At 36.0% G+C, this 23,290-nt stretch overlaps 1 pseudogene; it reads right to left on the bottom strand.

Annotated features, from left to right (window-relative positions):
- Positions 1–226: 226 nt before the first annotated feature.
- LOC145037611 (putative disease resistance RPP13-like protein 1) lies at positions 227–5,003 on the bottom strand (annotated as a pseudogene).
- Between the last annotated feature and the right edge of the window lie 18,287 nt (positions 5,004–23,290).

The following is a 23,290-nucleotide window of genomic DNA, read 5'->3' as shown; positions in this document are numbered from 1 at the left end:
CTGAAGTAGAAAATTTCGAAAAACATTGGCCATATAAGGGCTTTCAGTCAACATAGGGGTTTGTCAATCTAATAGAAACGAACCTTGTAAATCAAAAGCAACACCATATAAATGTGTTTCTCTGTAAACCATCATCATTTGATCTTTTATTTCCTCTGATGCTTTCATTTAAAAAGTCATTGCATCCACCAACATTTGATCTTTTATTGCTCGACTGTAAGTGTGGAAGAGTGAAAAAAAATACACTTGACCTCAATTAGTAAGATCTGAATTTAAATTAAATATTTTTAAAAATTAAATTTGACAAATATATAAAACACCTTAAAAAGATAAACAGGATTTATGTTCTTAATGGTTTCACAAGTATATGGAATCATATTTAGAGGCACCAAAATACATTAGCATTAATATTGGATGAAATGCATCATTGATGGACAACATATTAATTGGCATTGTGAAATGTGTACAAACCCTGGTTGCTATTAGGTGATTTTGATACATCATCAAAATGTTTCATGATTTGAATGTATTCCTAATGTTTCCATCATGACCTTTCCATGTAGTAATCCTAATTCCTAATCACATCCATCAAAAAAAAAAAACGTACTTGTAATTAAGGTTGTACCTAAAAAATATGTAGAGAAAAATTGTTTGAATGAGTTATTAAATATATTATATAAGCATAACTAACTAAAAGATTTCAAAGAAGAAGGGCATGCCTTCATATTTCATTTGGTAAAATTCGGTCTATCCGCAAGCAAGGGATAAGGGAGACGTGGGGCCAATAGATGCCTCCTCTACTAATCCTTTCTTTCAGATTTGGGCATCCTTCAATCCACAATACCAGAAGCAAAGGCAACAAGTTTTCTGGTAGATCTGTCGTCTTTGGGCAGTTCTGAATGATGAGACGTTGGAGGGAGGTGAGGTGTTGCAGTCCACTTGAAACTGATTCCAGTTTCTCAAATCCATCTATAACAAAATCAGTAAGGGATGAAGGAAGAAGATGCAACAATTCACCAAAACTTCTAATGTCATCATATGGTCCGCCATATAATCTTAGGTCAACAAGTGAGGTTGGAAAATTCTGTGGGCCCCACTCTGAGATGGGCTTCTTCAACCCTCCTATTTCAAGGCAAGTCAATTTTAGAGGCCAAAGCCCACGAGGAAAAGATGCATCCGTACTTGTACACTTTTGTATATCCAGATATGTTAAAGAGGTGAGATTCGGCAACTCATGGTCAGGAAATGACTCCATACTTGAACACTCTATTATTGTCAACCTGACGAGGTTAATGAAGTAAACCCAACGTAGTGATCGATTTCAGATTTGGCCAATTATGTATATTGATTTTAGATTCAACAAACTCATTTTCCAATAGTTTCTTGCAATTGGTGATGACAAGTGACCTGAGCTTTTGCATTCCTCCTGTTGGGAAGGAGACGGATGTAATTGAATCACAACTTCCAATATCCAAATCCTCCATGCTATTTGGACAACTGCAATGCTCCAAGCTGTTACAATCCGATACTTTCAAGATCCTAAAAGATGTTAGGTTGCTCCCACTATTAATAATATCCTCCTCTTTCTCCCCTAAACTCACCAAAATTTTACATTCTCTTAAATCCAACATTTTTAAATTCATAAGAACCATACTTGCCTCTGCTTCTGATCCCCACAAGTATCTTATGTCGTTACACCGTTTGATGCTTACGTATTCAAATGCGCCAAGATACCCTGTCACACCTCTCCACAGTTCATCGGTAAGTCCTGAAATATCATCTATTTTCAACTTGGCGATTGATGAAGCTGCATCGACCAGGCTTTTCAATAAACCATGATCACATTTTATTAGTTTCACAACCCTGAGTGAAGGTAGTGCTTCGAGGGAGACCCGAACCAGATTAGGACAATCTTCAATACGAATCTCTTGAAGGCAAGGAAACGCCCCACTATTTGTTGACCATTCCTCCCACCCTGACATACTAGAAAACCGTAGGATTTCAAGCGAAGGAAATGCAAGGCCGGTCCGAAGAAACTCCAAACCTACAACCTTAACCTTACTCATCCAACCAATAATCAGCTTCCTCAGTGATGGTAGTTGCCCAAGTCTTGGTAGAGATGTACATTCTTCACAGTCATCAATCGACACTTTAGTCAACCGAAGAAACGAGGGATCCCCAACCCAATTTGGAAACTCTATACCCCTATATGACACGATTTCAAGCTTTTTCAAAGTATTATTATGAGGCTTCAGCTCATTGAGGACCTCCCTTTCATGTGTTTCCGTTCGAAGAGAATTAAACTCAGAACCCCAATTCAACTCTAACTCACTAAACCTCATTCGCGATAAGTTCACCGCACGTGCATCCATTGCATTCTGCACATTGCTGAGCCCCACAATACAAACTTTTCCATGGAGACTTTGCAATTTTGTAAGCTCGGTTATTGCTAAGCCAATGTCAGTGAAGAGAGTTTGAAGACTTTTCAACTCACCAATCCCTAAGGGCATCTTCTTCAACCTGAAACTACCCCTCATGTCAAAATGCTGCAAATTTTTAAGCTTGGAGAAGCTCTCCGGCAACTTAATCAATTCATGACAGCCAGAAACGATCAGTGTCTGTAGATTATAAAGATTGCAGACATTTTCTGGTAAATGGATAATTTTAGTTCGAGATAGATTAAGATACCGCAAGTGCTTCATACTACCAACGACTTCTGGTACCTCGGTTATCCTAAGATCACTCAAACTGAGGACCCTTAACTAGGGGTGTAAGTGAGCCGAGCTACTCGTGAGCTACTCGAGATCGACTCGTTAAAAGCTCGACTCGAGATCGAATTAAACGAGCCCGAGCCGAGCTCGAGCCTAGATATGAGGCTCGTTTACTAAAAGAGCTCGAGCCGAGCTTCAATTAATGGGGCTCACGATCCTAAACGAGCTTAAACAAGCCTCTTTATATATATATATATATATATATATATATATATATATATATATATATAGACACACACACACACACACACATATATATATATATATATATATGCATAGAGGCTCGTTTAGGCTCGATTAGGCTCGCGAGCCCACTAAATTTCTCATGAGCCGAGCTCGAGCTTCATTTTAAGGCTCGAATCGAGCTCGAGCTCGAGCTCGAGCTTCCTCAAATTAAACGAGCCGAGCTCGAGCTTGGTCAGGCTCGGGCTCGGCTCGGCTCGTTTACACCCCTACCCTTAACAATGGTAACTCCTGAAGTAAGTCACTCAGGACCTTATTTGATAAGTAAAATATAGCCCAACTTTCTACCACCCCAACAGACAATGCTAAAAACGTTCTCAAATTTTTAGCTCCTTTGAATGGCTTGAACCTTTTGTAGACCATGTAATCCTCACAAACAAATGACATATCGTGGTGCTTCTCCAAAGCTTCCATCCTAAATTCCTTCTTCATCTCTATGTCTAACCTTGAAAAAAAATCTCCAGCAACAAATGTAGCCAAGTCATTCATGAGGTCATGCATCACAAACACCGATTTGTCATCAGGGGCTTATTGAAAAAATGATCTTGATAGCAGCTCTTCAAAATATTCAAGACCTAACCATTGCTTTGACTTGTTTGTAGTTGGTTGGTGCAAAAACCCTTCTGCGATCCACAATAGAATCAACTCCTCTTTGTCAAACTCATAATCCTTGGGAAACAAAGAGCAATATGCAAACAACAGCTTCAAAGTGGCAGAAAGATCATTGTAGCTTAGTCTAAGAGCCGGAACAATCTCATCTCTCTTTCCTAACTTCCAAATCTCACTATCCAACAACTCCTTCCATTCTTCCTCATCTGTTTTTGTCCTCAATAACCTCCCAAGTGTTATTAAAGCTAAGGGCAAGCCATCACATTTTTTCACAAACAATTCCCCATGTGGCCTTAGTGTTGGATGTGTATCAAAGTTATCTACACCCAATGCGTGTTGAGCAAACAAAGACAAAGCATCGTCATGTGTTAGACCTTGCAAAGGGTCTTGATGAGAAAAACTCAGCTTTCTTAGCAATTGCTCCTTCCGAGTTGTCATGATAATCATACTTCCAGGAGACCCCGCAAAAAATGGGCCCACTAATTTCTCCCAATCACGATAGCTTTCAGACCACACATCATCCAGAACTATTAGAAATAACTGATTCCAAAGTTTTTCTTTAAGAGCTTCTTGAAGCAGATTTAAGTCTTCAAACTCCTTTTTTTCCCCAGTTACAGATTGATAAATTACTTTGCTTATATTGAGGATATTAAATTCATCAGAAACACAAACCCAAGCCCTGAGTTTGAAGTGATCCTTCACCTCCTTTTCATCATACAACATTCTAGCTAGAGTTGTTTTGCCTACACCACCCATACCAACTATGGGCACTATGCTGAAGTTTTGACTACTAAATTCATCCCTATCCCCCAATAGCTTCTTAAGCAATTTATTCTTTTCATACTCACGTCCAACAATACCACTAGGATCTATCAAAGATGCCTCATATCTTTCAACTTTGGGCTTTTCATTTGCTATCACACTTAAACCAAGATTATTTTTTGCCTCTACGAGTTCTCGTAACCTGGTGGCAATATCATCTAACTTGGCATGCATCCTACTATTTAGTGTGAAACTTGTGCAACAACTTGGGATTAGCTTTCTTACCTTGCTGCTAGTGGATCCAGATTTCTCAGTCAACTCACGTTCGATAGCCTCGGTTGCCAAATCGTCAAGTAGGTCGTCAATGTCGTAAGCCAAATGTTGGAGACCATTCAGCCATCTTTTAACGGCTTCATTAGTTACTTCCTTCTGCGAGGCATCATTAAGCAGATCTTGGATCTGGTCTAATGTCTTCTTCAATTTCTTGAGCTCAGAATCAATTCCTTTGGAGCGTGCAATCTTCTTCAAGGCTTCAGATGTCAGCTTTTCAAAGACCACTGTCAAGAATGCAGAAAGAACGATTTCAGCCATGGTTTATGGTAACAGCAGAGAATATAGTAGAGGTGTCGATCAAACGGATGCAAAGAGGGAATGATTTCAATTATATGCAGCAGAAATGGATGATGAGTGAGATCCATTTCAGATTAAATTAATGTCCTCAAAGTTAAAGTTAAAGTTGCACAAAGTTAAAGTTAAAGTTGGAATTGAGGAGTTTCAACGAAAAGATAAAGAGAGAGAACTATTAGTATCCATTTGTTCTCAATTAAAATATATTAATTAAACGGTTTACACCGACGTAGGGTAGCGAATAAAACTTTGCAAGTGAAACTTATTTGTTGATGTAAAAGTTCCATGGACCCATAATTCACCTTCTATCCATGAAAACTGATGAACAACTGAACCGACTACTCGGGCAGCCCATGATGACAAGAATCAGTTATTTCGGATCTTCGATGAGGTTAGAGTCGCCCAACACCATCCAACTTCGATGATTCTGACTCCGGCTGCCATCAATTCATGTTACATTTCGACAGAGATAAACATTGCGGAACAAATTCCTCCACCATCTGGTCTCCTTCTCCATTATGTTTAAAACATAAATTCATGATGTTTTAATTTCAAAATTCCCAAAATTAAATCTCATTACTTTCTTTTATTTATTTAAATTATTTGTTTAAATTTAAAATATAAAAAAAAAAAAAACATTTTCATCATAATAATTCATTATTTTTCTTATTTTCTTATAAATTCAAAGTTTTTAAATATTTTGACATTATATATATATATATATATATATATATATATATATATATATATATATATATATATATATATATATATAGGAGTAGGATCAAATGAGAACACCTAAAAGGTTGAGAACGCGAGAACAGATCTAGGCTCTCCAAATTTTAAAATCAAAGGTTAATATTAACGGAATATTTATATAAATTCTGAAAGTCAAAGGATTAAACTGTAACTTCTTAATTAACTAAAAGGGTACTGTAGTCATTAGATTTTATCTTATTTTTATCAGCTCCTAAAATCTCTCTCTCTCTCTCTCTCTCTCTCTCTCTCTCTCGTTTCCTTTAAACCCTAATTGATGGAAGCCAACACTAAAAAAACGTACGCCTCTTCCCTCTCATCTCTCCACTGCCGATCTTTTGAGTTTTCTTCAACCTAGCTGTCACACAAGACAAAAAATACCACCACTACCATCGTGATTGTCGAATCCGCCAACAACACAACCGCTACAGTCATCATCACACAACAATTATCTCTGTGACTGTTGCTGCAAGCGAACAATAAGGGTTTGAAGGGCCCACTTGCGAGCCAAGGAATAGGACTTCACGCATGAGGGTGGTAGGATCTCAGTGGCAAGATTGCAACGAAGGACCCTCCAACTAGGGTAGTACGAGGCTGAGGTGATGTTGAGAGTCGCCAAGGTGCTAGGGCGGCCGGAGAAGCCTGAGTCTCACTGGATGAGTAGTTGGTGGGAGAGATCTTGGTTGCCGACAAAGATGAGTTGACGAGAACCAATAGAAAGAGTGACCAATGTTCCATTTTTTAATTTAAGATTTCTGATGATTGGGACGAGCTCTTGGATGGAATTGGTTAACAGTAGGAAGTTAGAGACGAGAAACGAGGGTCCTGGTGGTAGCTTCTCAACAAAGGTAAGAAAACATTATCGATATCAAGTGCTTTATTGCTAATCAGAGAGATGCGAGAGAAAGTTTTGAACTGACTTTGAAGGTTCTGAGAGTTCTTCCAAATGGGTTTTGTTGAGGTCCTTTGGATTTGTTTGAGAAGATGAAAGTTGCAGAATTTGAGCTATTATGTTCTGTATTTTTTAGATGTAAGTTATATTATATTTTGATAAATTCATTTATGTTAGAATGCATATGTATTTATGAATAGTAGTGTATTCATTTGTGATTAGCAGTTCATTCATGTGTGAACGAATGTATTTATTTATGATTAGAGGTATTCAATTCTGAATAATAACGTACTCATTTGTTAATAGCAGTTTATTCATTTGTGAATAACACTGTAATCATGTGTTAATGAGTGTATTTATTTATGATTAGATGTATTCTTTTTATGAAGAAATGATAGTTTTTACACTATTTTTATTTCCAGTTGATTAAAAAAAAGAATTTGATTACTTGTAAATTGATGTGTAGTCATTAGTGATTGGAGCAGTAACAAGTTTCTTTAAAAAAAATCAATTATTAATACAAATGTATTAATCTGGGGTTCGACTTATATTCATTTTTTTTAACACAAAAAACGTGAAATAGGAGAAAAAAAAATGAATTTTTTAAGAAAAAAAAATATATTTTTAATTTTAAAATAAATTTTGGTAAAAATGTTTTTTTTATATCCCATTAATAAGAAAAATAAAAAAATCAAATATTTATTTCTTTTTTGGTAACTGGTCCTAAATTTAAGGGATTTAGATTGATTTTTAATTTATTTTAATTTAATTAAAATATACAATTACTAATATGCCCTTATTGATTGATTGGTCCAGAATTGTTCTCGCGTTCTCAACCTTTTAGGTGTTCTCATTTGATCCTTCCCCTATATATATATATATATATATATATATATATATATATATATATATATATATATATATATATATATATATATATATATATATATATTAAAATTATCACATGTTATACATGAATCTCACAATTCGTTACTTCACTACTAGAAAACTACCTATTTACCTACAACAGATTTCGTAGGTAATTTGTAGATAAAACGGGTTAACTACGGATTGCTTACGGAAACAGCTCCATAGGGATATAGCTCGTGGGTAATTGGTTGCCACGCTTTGCCTAAAGAATTTCCTACATATTGACTACGGAAATTTTAGTTGGTAATTTACCTACAGATTACCTACAAAAACCTATTTTACTACAGATTCCCTACATCATTATTACCTACTGATTCCCTACATAATCATTTCCTAAGAATTGCCTACAGAATATTTTACTACATAATATGTATCCGTTGATATCCGTCACTAAAATGATTTTATTTAAAAAGACTAAAATTTAATTGTAATAAAATCCATATTTTTTCAGCCCAAAATATAGAAAAACCCAATACATGTGACCTAAATCTGGCACCACTCAGCCCTTGTGGCCATGGAGGTTCGTCTGCAGTGACTCCAGGGCATGAAGCAAAGCTTTATGTTTGCAGCAGGGGATTAGTCGGTGCGCGAAAGCTAGCCCGGAAACCCTCGTTAGGGAAGTTTCCTTTCAAAAAAAAAAATCACATTCATATTCAACCGCAAAACAAATATTCATTATAAGAAAAATGTATCAAATACATTACAAATGTTTTAAAAAAAACATAAAGCTAAAAACTATTTAGCAGATTACCAAGTTAATTGTTCAAATGTCTCAAAATGACCGTCGCACATTAATTTCATGTTGTCTTATTTGCAATCACACATCCATTGTAGCTTGTCTTTCCTGCAGTTGCAAATAAAATTGAGTGGTTCCATCAACATCTTTTTGTGAGATGGTTCAACCTAAAGGATCCAAATTTCATCATATGTTAGAGTATCGTTGTCATGCATGAAAGTATACCATTTCTTACTTCCTCTCTTGATGGATATATTCCACCTAGCAAGGCCTAAGTCAATATGACATACATTTAGAAACATGTAACAAGTCAATGAAAATTGAATAAAGGGTCAAATAACCTACAAAGAAATATTATCTGTAAGTATTTCAAATATGTGATAATAATACTAAGGGTAGTGTAGATATCTACCATATAGTTGGAAGTTAAGAAAAGCAAATTTCAGCAACCATGTCTCATACATCCCTGCAATGACACATGGTCCAACTATAATTACAATAGTTGAGATTCAAGAATTAAAACATCATAAGCAAACTCTTGTGTAAACACATTCAAGCAACAATGGATATAGGAATAAAAAACTACCCCAAACATCATTCAAGCAATTGAAGCAATCAACCTAACAAAAGGAACATAATCAAATCACACATTATCAATTTGCATCTTAATCTATGTTTACTTACTATAATTCTTTTTCATTTCAGAAACTAACTACTAGATTGACTGCCTCATATATAATGTACAAATCCATGTGATCTTATTTACCAAAAGAAACAAGCATCCGACTTAAATAAAAACCAAAAGAATATGACATAGCTATCAAGAATGATCGCATCACTTTCAAACTTTGCTTGTAAAAGAAGTTGATTAACACCCCATCCCTAAACATTCTTGATAATCCAAGGATTAAGAATTTTAGGGCTATTAGAAGGTAAGTATAAGTCATTTGACAATTATAATTACTCTGGGCCAGCACGTGGTTCATCAAAAGTCAAAAGCCATGAGTTCCAAAGTTTTACAAAGACACCTGAACTGCTGAAGTATAAACAAAAACACTTGGCAACAATTGGAGTTCCTACTTCCTACGCTAACTCAACCAGCTTGATGTAGTTTTGACAAATAATCGAGAAATAGGGGAGAATATCAGCATCACCAGATTTACAAAGGGTGTACATCAGGACATCAAAATAGACATCGATTTTTTGAGAAGATAAACTTACCAATAACTCTGTTTCCTGATAAATTTTTTTATAAATATAGACCATTTGAGCTAACTAATAATAAAAACTAAAACGGTTCGTGTCATTAATTGTTTCTTGCTAAAATCTATGAATATCATGGTTCTAAAAGACATGTCATGACTCCACCAAGCATGCTATGGCGCAATCCATGACTGTGTCGTCTCGAAAACCTAATCACGACAACATTAGACATCAACCAATGATTTTTTCAATGAGCCAAATTTCCTTATGGCAAGGGATTCTTTCAAGACACTTTCTGTTAATCATTATGTAGATCAAACATCAACCGTTGATTTTTTTTTACTTTTTGTTATTAGATAATTTCTTGAAAAGACATGATATGTTTTATACACTTCAATCACACACTGAAGATGCAACGAATTATGAGTCTATATTAAAAAATCTATCTTTTTTCCATTCATTGGTGTATTTTTATCTTGTTGGAATAACTCTCATGTTTTTTATTTTTTATCTTTTTTTTTAGATTTTGAACAAGAGGTGTATGTATGGTTGCTTTGCAGGTTCCTTTCAATTCAGTTTAATCATAAGCATCAGAGTTGCATTGTGCCTTATTTGTCAAGTTTTTGTTTCTTTTTTTATTTAATTTTATGTTTGTAGGAAAATATTACATGTAAGTGATACTAAAATGCTAGTATTATGTATTTTGAACTTAAATTGATAATTTCACTTTTGAGCAGGCCGGTAATGGGAAAATAAAGCAAGCAACATCAAAGTACACATAAAGAAATGAATGATTATGAGAAGAATAGGCTTTTGAGGGTTCAAGAAAACCAAGCAAGACTAAAAGATGTAGTATTTAAAAGCATTGCATATTCTTTGACAAGTTTGGTAGAAAGTCAAAAATCAAAGAAAAAACAAGTGAAACCATCATATACCGGTGCTAGAGATTTAGACTATATTCCTGATTTTGGTGATAATAATGATGCAGATTACCACGAAGTTGCTAGAAGTATTGAAGTATCCAAAAAGGTAATCAGATTAGCAAATCTCTAATTGTTTCATTTTAATGTTGATCTTATATAATGAAAAGTAAATTTGTTACAGCAAAATCATCCACAGTATATTGCACCAATGTCCATGAACAGAATTGCTAATTTAACAAGGCAACGTTGGGTGATTGTTCCAAATGTCTCTAATAAGTATCCATTGGTTTCGAATGTAACAAAAGAAAAACAATCTAGAGCAAAAACTAGTATGAGTGAATTAATCTTAAGGAATAAAGGATCGCAAAGAGGAAGGGATGTATTCAAACAAAATGCAGAAAAGCATAATTGTATCAAAAGCGGAGAAAAGAGACAATTGGCTCTTATTGATGAGGATGAGGATGATGAGATATCTCAAGGTAGTATCTTGTCAATATAAATGTTTATTTAATTAATGATCAATAACAAAGTAACCTCATAAAACTACATGTTATTGGAGCTGATATGGAACAATTTGGTTTGAAAGATGATGTCAATGAAGGATATATTGTGCAATGTGAAGGTATTTTTGATTATTTTAATGAATATTTCATTTTTTGTTATATTTTTTTTGTAATTGATATTTATTATTGGTGTTATATTTACTAATTAATTAGAAGATGATGTTCATCAAAATGGTAACTATGAAGACATGGGCCATTTGACATATGGAAATATTGAAAATGAGATCGAAGTTGATGACAACGATGACGATTTGGGAAATGAGGATGATGTACTTTTTGAAGAACAATTAGAAGAGCCCCAATTAGAAAAGGAAACAGGTTCAATTTCACTACTTGATCATGTTTTTTGTTTGTCATATATATATATATATATATATATATATATATATATATATATATATATATATATATATATATATATATATATATATATATATATATATATATAATTCTATGTTGGAATGTAATAATTTCTACACCCAAGAAAAGAGGACCAACAATGTTACATGTTGTTCACACGTGGAAAGTTAATCAACGTGAGGTCATTATATGTAATGAGTATGGACAACCCGTTGAACCGATAACAAAAGGGAAGGACGTAGTAGGAAATAGCTTGTACCCATAGTTATGCCCCATTGACATGTACCTCATGGCACAAAGTTCCTCATCAAGATAAGATATGGGAGTATGCATTGGTAAGTTTTTAAGTAGCTTTATTCTTCCATCTTCTTTTATTTTCCTTTCATTTTACTAATTACTGATTTTTATGGGGAAATACGATGTGCCCGATGATGCTAAAACTTGGGTTCTTGGGACAATTGGAAATTCGTATAAGGTATACAAATGTAGGTTCAAGAAAAAAACACTTCTATTAATTTAAGGACAATAAAACAAGATGAAAGAACTGACCTGAATGCATTCCTCAAGAAGAGTTCTCAAAACTATTAGTGTTATGGAATAAAAAAGATGTATCGGTAATTTCATAAACATTATCTTTATTACTAGTGTTTTTTAATATTTGACTTGTTTTTTGGTGTATTTCAGTTGAATTTTATATATATATATATATATATATATATATATATATATATATATATATATATATGTGTGTGTGTGTGTGTGTGTGTGTGTGTTTGTGTGTGTGTAGAAATGCTATTCGCGGGCAAAAGAAATATGCAAATCTCCAAAAAATATGCACACGGCTAGTCCAAAAAGTTTTGCTAGAATTTGTGACGAGATGGTAATTAACGTCATCTTTTTGCTTGTGATTTGTGTTTTTATCTTCCTACACTTTGATACTTTCTGTTTGATATTTATGTTATCATGAGTATAGAAAAATGAATATACAAACAAGGAATTCCTCACTCTAACTCAAATGTTTGAACATATACGTAAAAGGACAGATGAGCATGTATATCGTGATACAGATGATGATACGGCAAATAAAATTGTAAGTTTGTATTTCAATTTTACAATAGGTTTTTCCTTTTGATAGTAAACTACATTTTTAGACATTAAATTGTAGTTTTTTAGACGTTCAATTGCAATTTTTTATATGTTAAAATACAGTTTTTTATACGTTAAAGTACAATTGTTTAGATGTTAAAATGTAGTTTTTTTAGATGTTACAATGCAGTTTTTTTACATAAAACAATCTTTTTACTAAAATTATCATATTCATTTTTAATAACCTTGTAGGAACAAATGAAGAAGTGCGAACATCTATAAAATGAAAGTGATGTCGTAGATCCTTATATGATTGTGATGAAAAAAGATAATGATGGATACTGTCGACTTTATGGTAGAGGTGTTACTAATAGACTGATAAAAAAAGTGGGTGGTGATGCATCATACATAATTTCGGTGAGACTTATGGAATCATTCAAAGCAAATGAACTTGGAATAAATGAGTTGATTGAAATGCGGAAAGAGATTCAAGAGAACCATGAAAAATAAAGGCTGAATTAGAAGCTATATGAATAGATATTAAAAACCAACAAGAAAACCTTGAAGCCATGATGCAAAAGTTGGCGGAACAACAACCTCGAGAAGGTTGATAATTGCTAATATGATTTATCTTCTATTTTTAATACATGACTAGAATGTTTTTAATATATATATATATATATATATATATATATATATATATATATATATATATATATATATATATATATATAGTTGATTATAGTTGACAATTTTGTGTTGACTTTGATTTATGGTTATTTTGAATTTAAACATGTCAAAGGAGACCATAAAATTATATAATATATTTATGTTATTATTGTTATGTTGTAATTTTAGTAGTAATGAATATTTATAGCAATGTAGTAAACATACGTAGTATCTATATGATTAGGAAAAAAAAATGTCACACTAAAAATTAGAAAAATCACAAAAATAAAGTTGCATTTGACTCTAAACAATGTTGCATTTTTTGCAATTAAAGACATAATAAATGTTGCATATGTTGTATAGAAAGGTTGCAATTTTTTACTAGAAACATAATAAAGATTGCAATTTATTATAAAAAAAGGTTGCATTTTCGTAACTAAAACGGTTAAAAAAAGCTGCATATAAGCATTAAAAAGTTGCTTTTGCATAACACATGTTGCAATAAAAAAGGTTGCATTTAAAAAAAATTGCAACTATCTTAAAAAAGGTTGCATTTTCGAAGGAAAAAGTTGTTTTAGATCCAATGCAACTTTTGGTCAAAATGTTGGTTTAGGCGTTATGCAACTTTTTCAAGGCCTAATGTAAATGCTACAATACGACTAATAAATAAAGACAAACAATATAAGAAAAAACAAAAAAAGAGCTTTTAATTCAAAGGAAGAAAGTGAAACATCTAAAAAATACAAGCCAAAAAATTTGTTTTTAAAATCATTTGACAAACATAATCTCATCATCATAAAATAAAATCATCAAACATATATTTCGAATCTCATAAAATCTGTCAACAAATAATTGTCTCATAAAATATCAGAGTAACTCCTAGGCTAATCAACTGTGGTGTGTGTCATGCCATCAGCTCGAGCCCTTCCCTTCGCTAGCTGAAGTACCTGAAACCAAAACAGAAACTATAAGCACGAAGCTTAGTGAGCTCTCCAAACTACCACATACCATACAAAGCACATATACAACTATTGGGCCTCGCCCACTGCATCGGGCCCCGCCCGGCATAGAACCGAAGTTTGGAATAACTTGGGACCCACCCATTACATCGGGCTCCGGCCAGTATCGGACCGAAGTCCGTAATAGACTAAGCATAAGATAAACGTAAACATATAACATATTCACATAAACTGCATCGGGCTTGGCCGACATCGGACTAGAGTCCGCAACATATAACACATAACATAAACATGCATGAATCACAAAGACATCAAGCATACATAACTACTTCTCCGGACCACCCAGGCATCGGACCGAAGTCCGGAATAAACTAAACACATAAATTGCACATATAAACTGCATCGGGCTAACCCCGACATACTGTAACTACATAAACAGGCCGGCCTTGGTGCCTTAGACCTGTTCCTACTGAAGGGAAACTCACCTCGTATGTCTGACCGCTGAAACTCTGTGTGAGAAATCTCTGCCTGCTGCTCCGGCGACTATCCGGCTATAATTTCCATAAAGAAACTTAGTCAAAAACTAATAACTAATCTTAGGGTAAAATGACCATTTTACCCCTGGCTAAAGTCAACATCCTGGTCAAAGTCAACTTCCAGTTGACTCGACTCACCGAGTTGGCCCGCCAACTCGCCGAGGCCCTATTCTTTCACATGTCCCCAAACCGACTCTACTCGTCGAGTCTAGCAAGAACTCGACGAGCTCTCCTTCAATCATATCATCGGGGCAATCTTCGACTAACTTGTTGAGTTCTTCCTTGAACTTATCGAGTTAATCTTCATCATATGAGCGTGTCTAGTCTGTGACTCGCCGACTTGTATGAACAACTCTTCGATTCCATCTTCATGGGTTGGGAGATTGCTTTGGACTCATCAAGTACATTCATACACTCGCCGAGTCCCATGGTTTCTAGGTCCATAACTATGTCTATTTCATTGAGTCCTTCCTCTGGGCTCATCTAAATTCCGTCTAAACTAAATTGGATTCCTTCGAATCATAAAAGGTTGGGGAAACCAAACCCCCGACTAGTCGAGTCCCAAGAACGACTCGCCAAGTCGACTAATGTCCATGTCCATAACTAGATTTCTGTTGTGCAAAACTCATTCAAACGGTAGATCTGGGCTCCTACAGTCGATATAACATGTAAAGTCATGAACTTTACGTCCAAGCATGGGACTTTAAGCTCAAAAGACCCAAAAATGAGGTCTACAAGATGCATGGGGCTGTCATGGCCATAAAGCTTGCATATTTAAGCCATGTACTCCTCCTATGAACCTCGATCTTAGATATGAACCACTTGGGACGTCCCAACATCAAGGACCAAGATCTTAGATATGAACCACTTGGGACGTCCCAACATCTCGAAGAGAGGCCGGTCTATACTGGAGTGGTAGTTGTTGTTATATGAAAATTCCGCTAACGGAAGATACGTATCCCAACTGCCACCGAAATCTAACACACATGCCCGAAGCATGTCCTTGAGAGTCTGAATCATCCTCTCACTCTGTCCGTCCGTCTGAGGGTGGAAAGCGGTGCTGAAATGGAGACGAGTACCCATCTCGTCGTGAAACCACTTCCAAAACCTGGAAGTAAAACGGACATCTCGGTCTGACACCACCGAGACAAGCACTCCATGACGTGCCACTACCTCTCGCACATAAATCTCGGCCAAATTCTCGGCCGATATGCTTTCTTGGATCGATATAAAATGGACGCTCTTGGTCAACTGATCCACGATTACCCATATCGAATCGACCCCACGTGCGGTCCTGAGAAGCTTAGTAATGAAATCCATAGTGATATCCTCCCATTTCCACACAGGAATGTCTAACGGTTGCATCTTGTCGTGAGGCTCTGATGCTCTACCTTGACCTTCCTGTGGGTCAGGCATCTCTCCACATACCAAGCGACATCCTGCTTCATGCAGGGCCACCAGTAATCGGGTCGAAGATCTCTGTACATCTTCGTCGCCCTTGGATGGATTGAGAACCGAGACTTGTGGGCCTCATCCATCAACACTTGTTGTACTCCGCCCTAGTACGGTACCCAGACCCTCCCATGCAGGGTCAACAATCCTCCGTTGTCGTAATCAAACGAAGCCACTCGGCCTATTATCCTTTCGCACTTCCGGCCCACAACCTGTGCCCCTCTAATCTGCTCCAGCAGTGGAGTAATCACTGTCATCCTCAGACATATATCCTGGATCGGAGCCGCTACCGCCTGTGGCTCAGGACGTCTGCCACTACGTCGGCCTTGCCCGGGTGGTAAAGGATCTGACAATTGTAATCCTTAACCAAATCTAACCATCGATGCTACCTCATGTTCAGATTTGGCTGATCCATGAGGTACCTCAAACTCTTGTGGTTCGTGTAGATAGTTCACCGAACCCCGTAAAGGTAAAGTCGCCAAATATTGAGGGCAAACACCACCGCCCCCAGCTCTAAATCATGCGTTAGGTAGTTAGCCTCGTGAGGCTTCAACTGTCTCGAGGCATAAGCTATCACATGCCCCCGCTGCATCAACACTGCTCCCATACATGTGATCGAAGCATCACAGTAGACTATAAAGTCATCTATTTCCTCTGGCAGGGTGAGAATCGTTGCCTCGCACAGTCGCTGCCTGATCATCTCAAAGGTTGTCTGCTACTCAGGACCCCAACGAAACACCACCGACTTCTTGGTCAGTCGGGTCAGTGGAACTGCTATCTTCGAGAAATCTTGGATAAATCTCCTGTAGTACCCTGCCAAACCCAGGAAGCTCTGAATCTCGAATGGAGACCTCGGGACCTCCCACTGCATCAGGGTCTCTATCTTGGCCGGATCGACTAATATACCCTTCCGGTTGACAAGGTGCCCCAGAAACTGCACCTCGCGCAACCAGAAATCGCACTTGGAGAACTTTGTGAAAAGTCTCTCCCTCCTCAAGGTCTCTAGCATCTCCCTCGGGTGATCCTCGGTCTTGGAATAAACCAAGATGTCATTAATTAATACTATTACAGATCGATCCAGCATCGGTCTGCACACGCGATTCATGAGATCCATGAATAAGGATGGAGCATTGGTGAGACCAAACGGCATCACCACAAACTCATAATGACCATAGTCGGTTCTAAGAGCGGTCTTCTGCACATCATCATCTTTGACCCGCATGTAGTGATATCCGGACCGTAAATCAATCTTGGAAAACCAAGATGCTCCTTGAAGTTGGTCGAAAAAATCATCTATCCTCGGGAGTGGGTAATGGTTATTCACCGCTACCTTATTTAGCTCCCAATAATCTATGCACATACGGTGCAACCTGTCCTTTTTATTCACAAACAGGATCGGGGTCCCCATGGCGAATTGCTCTGCCAGATAAAACCCTTGTCTAGCAGCTCCTGCAGCTGCATAGACAACTCCTACATCTCGGGAGGAGCCAACTGATATGGTCCTTTGGCTATCGGAGCCGCACTATGTCACACCCCCAAACCAAGGATGGCGGAAACGTCTGGGGGTGGAGGACTTCATGTAGAGTGTCACAACAATGAGTATAATAGTGCTCAAAGTAAATACAACCAACACAAATATAATTGAAAACGTTACATCAAAGCACATGTTTACATGATTCACATCAATTACATTATAATACAAAATGAACTGTTTGACGATTTATCGTCCCATCCTCAAAACGTTGTTGATTTCCTGTTTTCACTGAATTCCTGAGAATACAAGTAGTTTTGAAAAGTGTCAACACAAAGGTTGGTGAGTTCATAAGAGATTTCGTTGGAAAAGTAAATCATTTTCCTTGTAAAAGCGTTAGAATATGTATCCAGAAAATCTGATATTTTCTTTAAAATCTGCTTAATGTAGTCTTATAACTGAAGACCAAAATGTATAAGTAACCTTTCTTATTAATAGAAAATGTTATGTACTTAAATGGACATGGACGCATTTGAATTAAATGAAATTTCTGTATGTTCTCATGTTCATTAATACTTTATATATATATATGTAGTCCTAAATTAGAGGACCGAGAAATAACAAGTATTGACCATACTTAAAAGTATAAATGTGGTTTCAAATGATGTGTAGTCGTAACTACCAAAACCAAAAGTGTACAGTAATATCTGTACTCATAGAGATAAAAAGTGATTTTAAATCGACATAAAACTCATTTAGGTTTTAAAAATAAAATCCCGTAAACTTATGGATTGTTATATCCCTATGTGAGTCGCTATAATCATACTATGACTATGTGAACCTGCCACGACGTTCTCAGGCGTCGCGAAAAATAAAATGACATTTGTCACTCGTAGACCTGCAGGTCCCACTGTAGCTAACAGCAAGGTGTGGGGTGTCAAACCCAATATAGATCTATATACAAGTATCACGTTCTCCCTCAAGGAGATTCTGATTATAACTACCAGGAATTATATCCCGCACTTGGACGTACGGGGAGAGAGAGAGAGAGAGAGAGAGAGAGAGTCTCACAATATAGGTTAACAAGTTTACGTGAAATGTGTGTGAATATAAATATTTCTTGTATGAATGTACCCTTCTTGTACGAGTGTGTTGAGTGATGTATCATAAACTATACCTATTATAGTTTATCTAAAATGTATGTAATATGTATGAACTCTTTTATGGAAATGTATTAGTGTTATGAATTTATCAAACTATAGGTAAACAAATTTACGTGAAATGTGTGTGAATATAAATCTTTCTTGTATGAATGTACCCTTTTTGTACGAGTGTGTTGAGTGATGTATCATAAACTATACCTATTATAATTTATCTAAAATGTATGTAACATGTATGAACTCTTTTATGGAAATGTTTTAGTGTTATGAATTTATCAAACTATACTTTTTATAGTTTAATATACGTGTTCTAAAATGAATGAATAATATTTATTATGAATGACTTAGTTTCAGTTCATGATGATAAACTAACAAAGAAACACATTCAATAATTAGAACTTATGATTATACACTTTGCTCAACATATTACAAAGTGTTATGATATTTACATGTTATTGGCTAAATTTAGCCATTCTGCCCTGTTTTGGAAAAATCATAGAAAAATCATACGAAGTCAAAAACTAGATCCGTAAATTCTGAGAGTTCACAAAATGTGTCTAGTTTACTCATAATTTTATCACGATTTTTAATGACCTCCAACTTGGGTGAAAAAGTCCATAATCACAGACTGGTCCGGATTGTTGTTTGAAATGATAGGCAGTTTTGTAAAAATCACCATAAATTGTAGAAAAATCGTATGGAGATGTGCAAGTAGTCATTTTAAAGCTAAAAACTTGAACTATTTGCACCTTGTACAGTTTTGAAAACAAAAATGTTTTAGATGCCCAAAACAGTCCGTGAATGGAGTTGAACTTTTCTGATGAAGGCTATTAGAAAACATTTAGTTATGTTCTTAGTGTTTTAACTTGTATTCCCCCCCTGAAAACTTGAGAAAACATGAAAATGTAGGGGTATGAACTCACCTTGAGTGATTTCAGTAGATAAGTGTTGAAGAAGAGAAGTGTTCAAGCCAAGAACACTTGAAGAATCGCTTGAAGATTCGAAGCTCTAACGCTAATATGACGGAGTTTGTGTAAGATATTATGACAATCGTCAATCTTGAGTCAAGTCAAGTCATCAGGTCAAGCCGGTCAACTCGATTAAACCTTGTGTATTAGGGTTTGTGTTATGTTCGTACTGTATAACTTGCTATATTAATGGGAAAACATCACTTGAGAAAAGTCTCGTGTTAAAAATTTCCTAAGCCCTAGTGCTAATCAATGAACTAAACTGATAAAAACCATGTTGCATACTCATTGGGAGTGTGTTGGATCCTTAACCATGACTTAACGGGGCTCAAGAGACTTGCATTGCGGAGCCAAACACTCACAAATGCCACACTTGAAATCTCTCTCAAATATCTCTCTGTATGAGAAATCTCTCCAAGAATGTCAAATCTCTCCCAAATCTCTCCAAGTATGTGAAATCTCTCTCAAATATCTCTTTGTATGAGAAATCTCTCCAAGAATGTCAAATCTCTCCCAAATCTCTCCAAGTATGAGAAATCTCTCCCAAATCTCCCTCAAATAGTTCCCGTAACTTTTTAGAATCATTCGGGTCATTCCGGCCCTTAATCGGGTCAAAAACGGCTTAAAACGGGGCGAAAACGAGAAAAATAGGCTTTAGGAACCGAAACCAAGAAGAGAGGCTTCTTAGGCGAGGACCGAGCCTCTGTTGGCTGTGGCATGCGAGGACCGAGCCTCTGTTGGCTAAAGAATGCGAGGACCGAGCCTCTGTTGGCTGTGGCATGCAAGGACCGAGCCTCTGTTGGCTAAAGAATGCGAGGACCGAGCCTCTGTTGGCTAAATGCACGCGAGGACCGAGCCTCGGTTCTCTGTCGCCTCATTTGCTCCCTTCTTCTCGCTCTGTCTCTACCCGCCTCTCTGTCTCTTCCCTACTCTCGGTCTCTACTCCGCCCCTCTGTCTCTTCGCGCCCTCTGTTCTCTCCTCCCCCCTCTCGGTTCCTTCCCTCTCTCTTCCCTCCTCTCGGTTTCTACCCTCCCTCCTCTCGGTTTCAGCACCAGAAGGACGAACCTCGGCCAGACTTCGGGAATTTGTCACTTTTAGCCCATTTTTGATATTTTTGACATTTTAAGCCCGTTTTTCGTGATTTTAAAGCGGGATTTTCTCCAGAAATTATATTTTAACATAATAAACTCTAAATATTCATAATTTAAACATATTTTTATGAAAATCATTATCTAAATAATAAAGATCTAATGGGGGATTTATTTAAGGTGGAGTGTTAACTTTGCCTTAACTTATGACACAAGCAACCACCCCACACCCACTCTATGACCAGCCATACCTCCCCACCTTACCTATGTAACTTCAATGTCCCCTTACACTCAAATTTCACTCACTCCCACGTTTTTTTGAGCTGGAACAAACAACCACACTCCTCATTTTCTCTCATTTCTCTCATTCCACTAAGTAACAAACACCACTTTTCTCTCAAACTTTTTCTACACAAATTTTCGAGATTTAAGGCTGATTTCAAGTGTTCTTCCACTCTTAGTAAGTAAAAATTCATCCTCCCTATTATTATTTCACTTCCTTCTACTCAAATCTTTGATTGCTTACACAAACTCCATAACCATAATGTTAGATTCTCGAAAACCTTCAAGGCATCTCCAAGTGTTCTTGAATTAAACACTTCCATTCTTCAACAATCATCTACTGAAATCACTTAAGGTGAGTTCATACCCCTACATTTTCATGTTTTCTCAAGTTTTCAGGGGGGAATACAAGTTAAAACACCAAGAACATAACTAAAATTTTCTAACAGTCTTCATCAGAAAAGTTCAACTCCATTCACGGACTGTTTTGGGCATCTTAAACATTTTTGTTTTCAAAACTGTACAAGGTTCAAATAGTTCATGTTTTTAGCTTTAAAATGACTACTTGCACATCTCCATACGATTTTTCTACAATTTATGGTGATTTTTACAAAACTGCCTATCATTTCAAACAGCAATCCGGACCAGTCTGTGATTATGGACTTCTTCACACAAGTTGAAGGTCATTAAAAATCGTGATAAAAATTATGAGTAAACTAGACACATTTTTTGAACTCTCAGAATTTACGGATCTAGTTTTCGACTTCGTATGATTTTTCTATGATTTTTCCAAAACAGGGCAGAATGGCTAAAGTTAGCCAACAGCATGTAAATATCATAACACTTTGTATTATGTTGAGCAAAGTGTATAATCATAAGTTCTAATATTTGAATGTGTTTCCTTGTTAGTTTATCATTATGAACTGAAACTAAGTCATTCATACTAAATATCATTCATTCATTTTGGAACACGTATTATTTAACTATAAAAAGTATAGTTTGATAAATTCACAACACTAATACATTTCCATAAAAGAATTCATACATATTACATACATTTTAGATAAACTATAATAGGTATAGTTTATGATACATCACTCAACACACTCGTACAAAAAGGGTACATTCATACAAGAAAGATTTATATTCACACACATTTCACGTAAACTTGTTAACCTATGTTGTGAGACTCTCTCTCTCTCCCCGTACGTCCGAGTGCGGGATATAATTCCTGGTAGTTATAATCAGAATCTCCTTGAGGGAGAACGTGATACTTGTATATAGATCTATATTGGGTTTGACACCCCACACCTTGCTGCTAGCTACAGTGGGACCTGCAGGTCTACGGGTGACAAATGTCATTTCATTTTCGCGACGCCTGAGAAACGTTGTGGCAGGTTCACATAGTCACAGTATGATTATAGCAACTCACCTAGGGAGTTAACAATTCATAAAGTTTACGGGATTTCATAAAACCGAAGTAGGTTTTAGGTTGATTAAAAATTTACTTTCCATATCATTTTAAACTCACGACATTTCTACTAAGTAATGATGATTTCTTATACATTTTGGCCTTTGGTTATAAGGCAACATTTTACGGATTTCAAGGAAAATATCGGATTTTTCTTAAACAAACGCGACATTTACATGTGAAAGACTTCTACTAAGATTATTAATAAAAGCTTATCAACTCACCAACCTTTGTGTTGACACTTTTCAAACAACTTGTATTCTCAGGAAAACACTAAACAGATAATCAAGTGCTTTTGAGGATGGGACGTTAAGGCGTCAAACTTTTCATATTTTGACAACATATTGTAATTGATTTTGGAACATGTAATTCATACAAGTGATGTAACTTTTTCAATTATATATATGTTGGTTGTGTTTGCTTAAATTACTATTGAAATTGTGGTTATGATACTATACATGAAGTCCTCCACCCCCAGACGTTTCCGCCATCCTTGGTTTGGGGGTGTGACAGATTGGTATCAGAGCACGGTTTATAGTGAATTAAGTATGTCAATCCACATAAGATATACAAACTATAAACACATTTGGGACTAAAAGTCTCTGATTCTTAAAATGCTTTAACGAGTTGTACTTTTAGAAAACAAATAATTTCTTGTTTTAAAGTATACTTACATGCATTCTATACCAGCATGGTGTCATAACTTAGGAGAACATAAATTGAAAGAGGAGGAGTCGAACATTATTAATACGCCTTAGCATGTGTAATCAGT

The sequence above is a fragment of the Lactuca saligna genome, chromosome 3 (genome assembly GCF_052625555.1).
Source record: "Lactuca saligna cultivar CGN05327 chromosome 3, ASM5262555v1, whole genome shotgun sequence".
NCBI lineage: Eukaryota > Viridiplantae > Streptophyta > Magnoliopsida > Asterales > Asteraceae > Lactuca > Lactuca saligna.
Note: the sequence above shows the minus strand (reverse complement) of the source record. Positions and strands in the feature narration are given on the sequence as shown.